General features: G+C 41.8%; 1 non-coding gene across 1 annotated transcript; it reads left to right on the forward strand.

Moving 5' to 3' along the window:
- The first annotated feature begins 295 nt into the window (after nt 1-295).
- Nucleotides 296-402, forward strand: LOC127077975 (small nucleolar RNA R71). Its single transcript, XR_007787732.1, has one exon. It is a non-coding gene; the product is annotated as a small nucleolar RNA R71 (small nucleolar RNA).
- The last annotated feature ends 8,928 nt before the right edge of the window (nt 403-9,330 follow it).

A 9,330-nucleotide genomic window follows, 5' to 3' on the forward strand; every position in this document is an offset into this window, starting at 1 on the left:
CATGGTGGCTGGAGGTGATACATTTAAACTTTCAATTTTCTGGACCAGAGCATCCACTTTTGCGTTAACATGATCAAGGTTACTTATCTCGTACATGCCAGTTTTAGTTTGAGATTTTTCTACCATTGTTCGTTCGCTTCCCCACTGATAGTGGTTTTGGGCCATGCTTTCGATAAGTTGGTAAGCGTTAGCATAAGGTTTGTTCATTAGTGCACCACCTGCGGCGGCGTCTATTGTTAACCTCGTGTTGTACAAGAGACCATTATAGAAGGTATGAATTACTAACCAGTCCTCTAAACCATGGTGTGGACAAAGTCTCATCATGTCTTTGTATCTTTCCCATGCTTCGAAAAGAGACTCGTTATCTTTCTGTTTAAATCCATTTATCTGGGCTCTTAACATAACTATTTTGCTCGGCGGAAAATATCGGGCAAGAAAGACTTTCTTTAACTCGTTCCATGTGGTGACTGAGTCGGAAGGAAGAGACTGGAGCCATCTTCTAGCGCTATCTCTTAACGAGAAAGGAAAAAGATGAAGTCGAATTGCCTCTGAAGTGACACCGTTAGCTTTAACAGTATCAGCGTATTGGACAAATACGGATAAATGAAGGTTTGGGTCCTCGGTAGGATTTCCAGAGAATTGGTTCTGTTGTATTGCTTGCAACAGTGAAGGTTTAAGTTCGAAGTTGTTTGCTTCGATTGCGGGTGAAGCAATACTCGAATGCGGCTCATCTTGCGATGGAGCGGCGTAATCTCGAAGAGCACGAGCTGGTTCTGCCATCTCGGGTATCGGCTTAGGAAGAAGATTTTTGAGATCAGGAAGTTCGACAGGAGGGAGATTGTTCGCAGCACGGTATTCCCGAATTCGTCGTAAGACTTGGAGATATAGTTCGATATCAATGATTCGTAAGTAGAACGGCTCGCATTGTGAGCGAGTATGTGGCATACAAATCAACGAAAGAAAGAAAAGAAAAGAAAAGAAAAAAAAATAAGCCTTAGTCTCTACAAAGTAACAGAAAAGTTACGATATCGACTAAATAAAAGTCCCCGGCAACGGCGCCAAAAACTTGATCGCGACTTTATGAGTCGAATTTGGGGTACAAACTGCAAGTGCACAGTTCTATCGCGTATTTTTAAAAGATATCGATCCCACAGGGACTTATGAATCGATATACCGTTTTCTAAGGTTACTTCGTAAAGCTAAGGCAGATAATACTTTGATTGTTTGGGGGAAAAGTTAAAACTAAAATAAGATCTAAATTAAATATTAATTAAACGGATATCGGTATGTAGTTCGTCGTAATTAGGGAATCAATTCTTCGTTGGTTTCTTGGTTTTAAAACAAATCCTTTCAGTAGACACTATTGATTAAAAGTCTTATCTCAAACTCTCGCTTTGTTGAATAAACTATGAGTTTATATTAACGTAGCTGTCACTTATTAGTTAAGTCCAAAATCACTTTTTGAAAACAATAGAATCTGTAGAAACTCTTTTTAAGAAAACACTAAACGTTTAAACATCCTTGTCTCAAACTCTCGCTCTGTTGACTTAGATTATATAATTAAATTCAAATGCTTAACTCTCGTCCTCACATTCAACCTTTAAAAATACTTTTTGAAAAAGATTAGAATTTAATTAACTCTAAAAATTGCTTTCGCCCTGATCTAGAATTAATGTCCAATTTACACTGTCCAGTTAAAAACTCAAACTCTCGTTCTATTGATTTTAACTTCTTTATGTCTTTTACTTTCGTACAAAACCTTGTTATTAAACCTGTAAATTGAGACCTTAAAAAGAGTGGTTTTATTTTTAAATGTAATTAAACCAACTTAGTTTTGATTCCTTCATTCCGCTTACTCTACATACCGATACCTAAATAAATTAGCCAGACATGCTTAACAGATCCAAATAATCAGCATGCATAAATAATTCCATCTCAGGCAAATAATATAAATAAACAGTAAAGCAGAGCATATATAAATTCAAACAATAATTAAAGAACCTGAATAATTTATAGCAATCTTGAACACTCCACCACAGACCGGTTGGATTTGTTCTTGAGTTCTTCAATCGGACAGGAAAACAAAAGTGAAGGAATAAAAATCTAGGGTCTAACGTAAGGTTAGATCTAGTAAAAGATACACAATAGTTTCCGGTGTAGAAACTACTGTGCGAAAAATTAATTAAGTGCTGAAAGATTAACTGGAAAGGAAAGTAAAAATAAGAATTGCAATTAAAAGCAAAAACAGTAAAGGAAAAATAATGGTATGCTTGCACGGCTGGAAGAAGAAAATTGAACGAAGCGGAGTGTCTCGCAGGGTTTGCCAAAAGCTACTATTTATATTGGTCACTTGTTGTAACTGTTTCCAGAGGTCTTCCGTGTAAAGAGTCTTCACGTTGCAAATGGTCAAGCGTAACAATAGGCCTCAACGTCTTTTTTGCGCTTCTGAAGCCAAAAATATAGGGGAATGGTGTGACGTACGTCACACCATGTGTTACGCTCGTAACACAAGTAGGTAGGGCGTGACGCTCGTCACAGCTTGTGTGACGCTCGTCACGGGCGCATCGCCTTGCTTTTGGGCTGGGCTTTGGCTTGGTGGAATTTGCTTCTTTTCATTTCTTTTTGCACCTCCTTTTCTTCCTTTTTCACTTGTGCTTCAAATAAGCTACCTGAGATAAATAGAAAGAAAATACCGAGTAATATCGAATAAAATGAAGTAAATTGAAGTAAATAATAATATAATTTAATTAAATCGAGTCCTAGAATGTGATATTAATTTTTGGTATGATGCTTGTCCATAACATGTTAAGTGCACATAAAAAATTTCATGATCATTGGATTCATTTCTGTTTTAATGTGGATTTTCTATTCTTGATGTCCAATTGTGATCACCTTGTTTGCCTTTGCCTTATCTTGATTAATTGATGGCTTTGCCTAATGATTTGGCTTTGGTACTTTTGAGGACTCTTTCTTGTTTGATTAAATGTGCTTCATGTGAAATATGGACTTCTGTTTTGGTCCTTTGAGTTGCCTTTGATCCTAGTCTTTGTACTAGTGGTTTGTACTCACCAATTGTGTTTTGTGTTTCAGGTATTTAGCACTAATGGTTGGTGATCTCATTACATGAGATGCCATTTGCTTTGATCACTAACTCTTGCTGTTTTGTAGGTTCTAATTGATGCTCATTGCCTCACTTGATTGCTTGAGCATTGCTCATTGAGTTGTTGTTGGGTTTCTCTGTTGTCTGTTTGACTTTCTGTCTGAGATATTGACTGTTTGGCTTTTGTACAGGTACATTAGTCGCTTTTAGCTCTTGCTTGAGCTTGGCTTTGGTTTGTGGTTGATATACCACCTAGGTAACCACTCTCTCACTCCATGTAGTCTGGAAGCCCTGTCGCCTTTTTGGCATGCGTTTGGCTGAAGTCCTCCTTAAGAGGCAATGTCTGTGTTTGTTTACATTTTTGCTGAAGACCTCTAAATGAGGCAGGTCACTTGTTAAGTCCTCCTAAGTGAAGAGGCAATTGACAGATAGAAGGGATTTGCAATCAATCCCCTGTTATTCAGTTGAGTCTTTCATTATGCTCGCACTACGTGCTGATGCTTTTGAATAAACACCCAAGATCTTGTATAGAGTCAGTCAAGTGGAATAGGGTCCCTCATTCTGGACCCCCACACCTTCTTTGATTCAAGCTCACCCAGGCCAGGGTTAAGAGCATGAGGTCTAATCCTCATTTCCATTTCATCAGCTTCACCCTAAGAGCTTCAGAACACCCCTACAGTTTTGGCTTGTTTGTCGAGGTTGATATGACCCCTTGACTGAAGCCTAACCTTTTGTCTGAGCCTCTTGTTTGTATATAGAGTGTGATGATTGCATTTTGTGTGTTTGCATTTGTTGCTTGTTTGTTTGAGGAGTTAGATGTAAGACCATTGATTGGCTATCTGTTTCCTATTTTATTTTGTTGGGTTAGATGTAAGACCATTGATTGACTTTCTGTTTCCCATTTGTTTTTGGAGTTGGATGTAAGCCCATTGATTGGCATTCCATTTCCAGTTTTCGTCGTTCTCTTATGAGACTTGCTTATAGACTCCCCATAGGATTGCTAGACTTCGTATAGTCTCTCGTTTGCATGTTAATTAAGGTAGCACGGTTCCTTCGTCTAGGACTTCCTTTCTTGCATGAGCATTCCTAAAACACATACAAACTCTATCTTCTCTTAAGGACACGTTGACTCCTTCTACTACAGGTGAGTAAGTATCCAAAGGTCTAGCATCCGGTAGATTGCGTAGTAACGTTGTTCATCTAAAAAAAACAAAAACAAACAGAAACAGGTTAGCCGAGCTACGGTGCTCTGATTCTCAATCCTTCTTGAGATATGTATGCAGCAGGGTAGGGCCTGTGCGAGCAATAACTCTTTATTTTCCCTACTTTGATTTTCTCTCTTTCTCATTGCATATAGGACTTTTACACACACTTTAGACATAGATAGCAATCGTGGATCCTGTGGAGTACCACAGACGTGAAGGGGTGCGATAACATTCCCTTCACGTAACCGGCCCCCTTACTCAGTTTTCTTTGGTTCGAGACTTCGTTTTATCCGTTCCCTCTAGGTTATGCAGTACTAACTTTCCCTCCTCTTGGGATAAAAGTACATAGCTGGCGACTCTACCTTCTTTTCTCTTCACCTCTCTTCTTCGCGTTTGTACCTGGATTCGGGAAATCCTGGGGAGCGACAGCTGGCGACTCTGCTGGGGAATACCGAAGTTGACCTCTTGCTGGTCCATCTTCCCTAGCGGGCCTTTCCTAGCGTTTGCTTGTTTATAGTCTATTGTGTGCTATTTATGCATATATGTTTGCATGCATCATATTATCACTGTGCTGGATTCTGTACAGGTTGGTTCCTCTGAGTTGGGGTGGGTGGTCTGAGTGGGGCTAAAACCCAAGCCCGAGTATACACCTAGGATTAGCGTGGTCTCATGTTTCCTCACATGTTGTCATGACATGATGCGGAGACATGACATACCACAGCCGGACGAGGTTCATTTGAGAGAGTCCTCCCGTTTGGAGTATTCCACTCAGGTTGGGTTATCTCTTTTGTGCTGTAGACTTCGGTGACCGTTCTTTCCCGGATCTTTGGTTTAGATGATCTTATGAGAGCTGCAACGGCACACCCGAAAGGGCAAACCCGTTGAGTATCTTGCCCGATTGTCGAGACCATTATCCGCCTTAGGATGACCTTATTAGACTTCACCTGTGAGGGGAGGGGTTTGATTCCTATAGTACAGGTTCTGTCGGTGATTCTGTGATGGTGACTATGGTTGAGTTGGATTTATGGACATTTATTTCTGAGACGCCGGAGGTTTGTCCGTGGTATTTATCAGCGGGTTTCGTTTATTTCGGATCCCCGGGTTGAATTTGAAGGTACCTGTTCAAAGGATCTTGTGGCTATCTGTCCAGTGGTTGTCTGTGATGATGGTGGTATATCCTCCGTTTCGTTTATTTCGGAACTCCCCAAGTTGGATTTGTGGTTACTCGGTCCCTCAGATGGTTGTGATCAGTTCTAAGACCGGATTCAGCACAGTTAATGTTCAGATGACTTGGAGGGTGGCACCGTGACTTGCATTCGTGCATCTGCATCATTCCCATTTTGCATTCATCCGCATCTAACTCATGTCTATCCATACTCAGGGTACATTCTCGATTGAGATTCTGATTGAGAGACATCCTGATGTCAGAATGTTATTGTCAAATTATTATTCGTCTCGATGAAGCCAAAATTGAAGGACAAAATGTTCCTCATACGGATAGACATTGCATTCATGCGTGAGTCATAATAACTTGTCTTATGTTTTGCAGGTGTCAGTATCTAACCTGTTTGATTGACTTAGGAATCAGTGCTCGCGCACGCCGAGTCAGTCCTCTGCACATAACTCGTCCGCTCAGATACCCTACTAGACGCAACAAACCCAGACTGATGGATCCATTCAACGCTAACTGGTTGGGGGAGAGGCCCCAGGTTGGGGAAGAGTGTTAGATGTTGCGGTGAAAAAAGATAGGTTTGGGATTGTCTATCAATCGAGCCAAGGCTTGTTTGAACAGAATAGAGGACGTCGTCAACCGTTCACGTTCACCAACGTTGGAATGCTAGATCCAGATCGCGTCTGTGCGGTGGGTGAAGAGATTGACAGTGACTGCGAGCTCGAATCGTGGATAAAATCGTGCGTACCAGGGATGGAGGTCCAGAACTGGAAGGCCTAAAAGATCATCACTGTCACTCTACGTGAAGAGTAATATTTCTGGTTTTTAATACTGTTTGCATGAAAGCCATACGTTTTGCCCGAAACGTAATGTTTCATTGTAAGGGCCACCTCATGTGTTTCATTTTGCAACATTTTGCATCATTAATAAATGTATGTTTTTTGTATTAAAAGCGGTGTTCCCTGTTTTTCATTTATTTTTACAGTTTAAAAAAATAAAAATGGCAATGTTTGTTTTCATTTTTCTTCCTTTTGATTGGTCTCGTCCCGATTCCAAAGCAGTGCATGAACCAAAATTCATGCAGATGCGATCATTCTCCGGATCTCATTGATAACAATCTTGTTACACCCTTATATGACTTCGACAATCCGATCTATCATGCCGAAGAAGAAGGCAAAGAAGATTGTGAACGGCCGGAAGAATTAGCCAGGTTGTTGAGGCAAGAGGAGAAGGTGATTCAGCCGCACGAAGAGCAGGTTGAGGATGTCAATCCAGGCACCGAGGAGGTCAGAAAGGAAGTTAAGGTTGGGGTTGCTTTGGAGGTAAGTGTCAAGTGCCGAAGAAGGTTGGAAAAATGAGGATGTGTGTGGACTACCGGGATTTGAACAGAGCTGACCCGAAGGATGATTTCCCATTACCTCACATTGATGTGTTGGTAGATAGTACAGCTCAATTCTCGGTGTTTTCCTTCATGGATGGCTTTTTTAGCTATAATCAAATTAAAATGTCGCCAGATGATATGGAGAAAACAACGTTCATCACACCGTGGGGCACTTTTGCTTATAAGGTGATGCCATTCGGTCTCAATAACGCCGGTGCCACGTATCAAAGAGCTATGGTGACTTTGTCTCATGATATGATTCATCATGAAATTGAATGCTATGTTGATGACATGATAGCGAAGTCCCAAACAGAAGAGGGGCATCTGGTGGATCTGGCCAAGCTGTTTGACCGGTTGAGACAATTCAAACTGAGGTTGAATCCGAATAGGTGCACTTTCGGAGTGCGGTCCGGTAAGTTGCTGGGGTTTATTGTAAGCGAAAGAGGAATCGAGGTTGATCCTGCTAAAAGAAAAAGCAATACAATGCCTGAACCGAGAACAGAAAAAGAGGTGCGTGGTTTCTTAGGTAGATTGAACTGCATTTCACGGTTCATATCTCATCTAACAGCCACGTGTGAACCCATATTCAAGCTGTTAAGAAAAGATCAAGCGGTCAGGTGGATTAATGATTGCCAAGCGGCATTTGAAAAGATAAAAGAATATTTGCAGGAGCCTCCGATTCTGATGCCTCCTATGGAGGGATGACCATTAACTCTGTACTTGACAGCCCTCGAGGGATCTATGGGGTGTGTACTGGGGCAGCATGACGAGTCTAGTCGAAAAGAGCATGCAATTTACTACCTTAGCAAAAATTTTACCGACTGTGAAACAAGATATTCACTGCTCGAGAAAACTTGTTGTGCTTTGGCATAGGCTGCTCGCCGACTAAGACAGTATATGCTGGTTCATACCACTTTATGGATTTCCAAGATGGATCCGATCAAGTATATCTTTGAGAAGCCAACATTGACCGGACGGGTTGCGAGATGGCAAATGATTCTGACTTAATACGATATTCAGTACACCTCTCAAAAAGCAATAAAGGGGAGTGTATTGTCTGATTACCTCGCCCAGCAACCCATTGAGGACTATCAACCGATGAAGTTTGAGTTCCCTGATGAGGACATCATGTTTCTCAAATCGGAAGATTGTGAGGAACCAATCCCGGAGGAGGGGCTTGACCCTGAATCCGAATGGATTCTGATGTTTGATGGGGCCGTCAACGTGAATGGTAGCGGAGTTGGTGCTGTTTTAGTTACGCCGAAGGGATCCCACATTCCTTTTGCCGCCCGACCAACATTTGAATGCACCAACAATGTGGCTGAATACGAAGCTTGCACGGGTATCGAACCTCGGTGCGTACATCTACTGGGGCAACGCCTTTTTCGCTGCGTATGGGATGGAAGCCGTGCTACCAGTCGAGGTCCAGATTTCGTCATTGAGAGTCCTGATGGATGCGAAATTGAAAGAGGCTGAATGGTAAGGACTCGGTATGAAGAGTTGAGCCTGATTAAGGAAAAAAGGTTGGCAGCCATTCGTCATGGGCAGTTGTACCAGCAACGAATGAAGCGTGCTTTTGACCGAGAGGTACGACCTCGTGTGTATCATGTGAGAGATATGGTTTTGAAAAGGATCCTTCCTCCCGGTACAGATAACAGGGGCAAGTGGACACCCAAATATGAAGGTCCATTCGTGGTCAGGAAGGTTTTCTCTGGCGGAGCCTTGTTGTTGACGACCATGGATGGCGAGGATTTTCCATCCCCTGTGAATGCAGACCCAGTTAAAAAATACTTCGTATAAGAGACCCGCTGGACGAAAAGAATAAAATAGTCCAGGCAAAAAGGGGCATCCCGGCGAACCGAAAAAAAATGAAAAAGGTTCGGGCAAAAATTAGGGATAAAAAGGAAAAAAAACTGTACACCCGGCAAGTCGAAAACCCCACAAGGGCGGCTTGGGCAAAAAAGGGTATCCCGGTGGACTGAAAACCCAAAAGGGCGGTCTAGGCAAAAGAGGGATTGAAACGAACAACTGCGTTTAGCATGATCGTTTGTACTTTGGATATGACATGGATAATCCCCGGCAGGGATCAGTCGGAAGCGTCTTGTTCAGAAGGCAGAAAGCGCGGAGAGTCTTGAGGACATATGGGGTGTAACCGAGTTGGAACTCGATGAGATCACGTGTTCACATTACCATTAGGATAGATTTTCCTTTTATGCGCAATTACCTCTTTTCAGGGATTGCTTCCTGTGTATTGCTCAGTTACGAGCCACTTTTGTTCAACCAATAAAATGCATATTCAGTCAAATAATTTTGTTTTTGTTTTCATAACCGCTTTGATTGCAAAAACATCCGTTTATTTTGATAAGAATCGTTGCATTTCGAGACATAGGGGTCCCTTCCAATGCATGTTCATAAGATTGAAAATCTGAAATCTTATTCGGAAGGTTGAGTGACCTAAGTGTCGAAATTCTGT

This window comes from Lathyrus oleraceus, chromosome 4 (assembly GCF_024323335.1).
Source record: "Lathyrus oleraceus cultivar Zhongwan6 chromosome 4, CAAS_Psat_ZW6_1.0, whole genome shotgun sequence".
Classification (NCBI taxonomy): domain Eukaryota; kingdom Viridiplantae; phylum Streptophyta; class Magnoliopsida; order Fabales; family Fabaceae; genus Lathyrus; species Lathyrus oleraceus.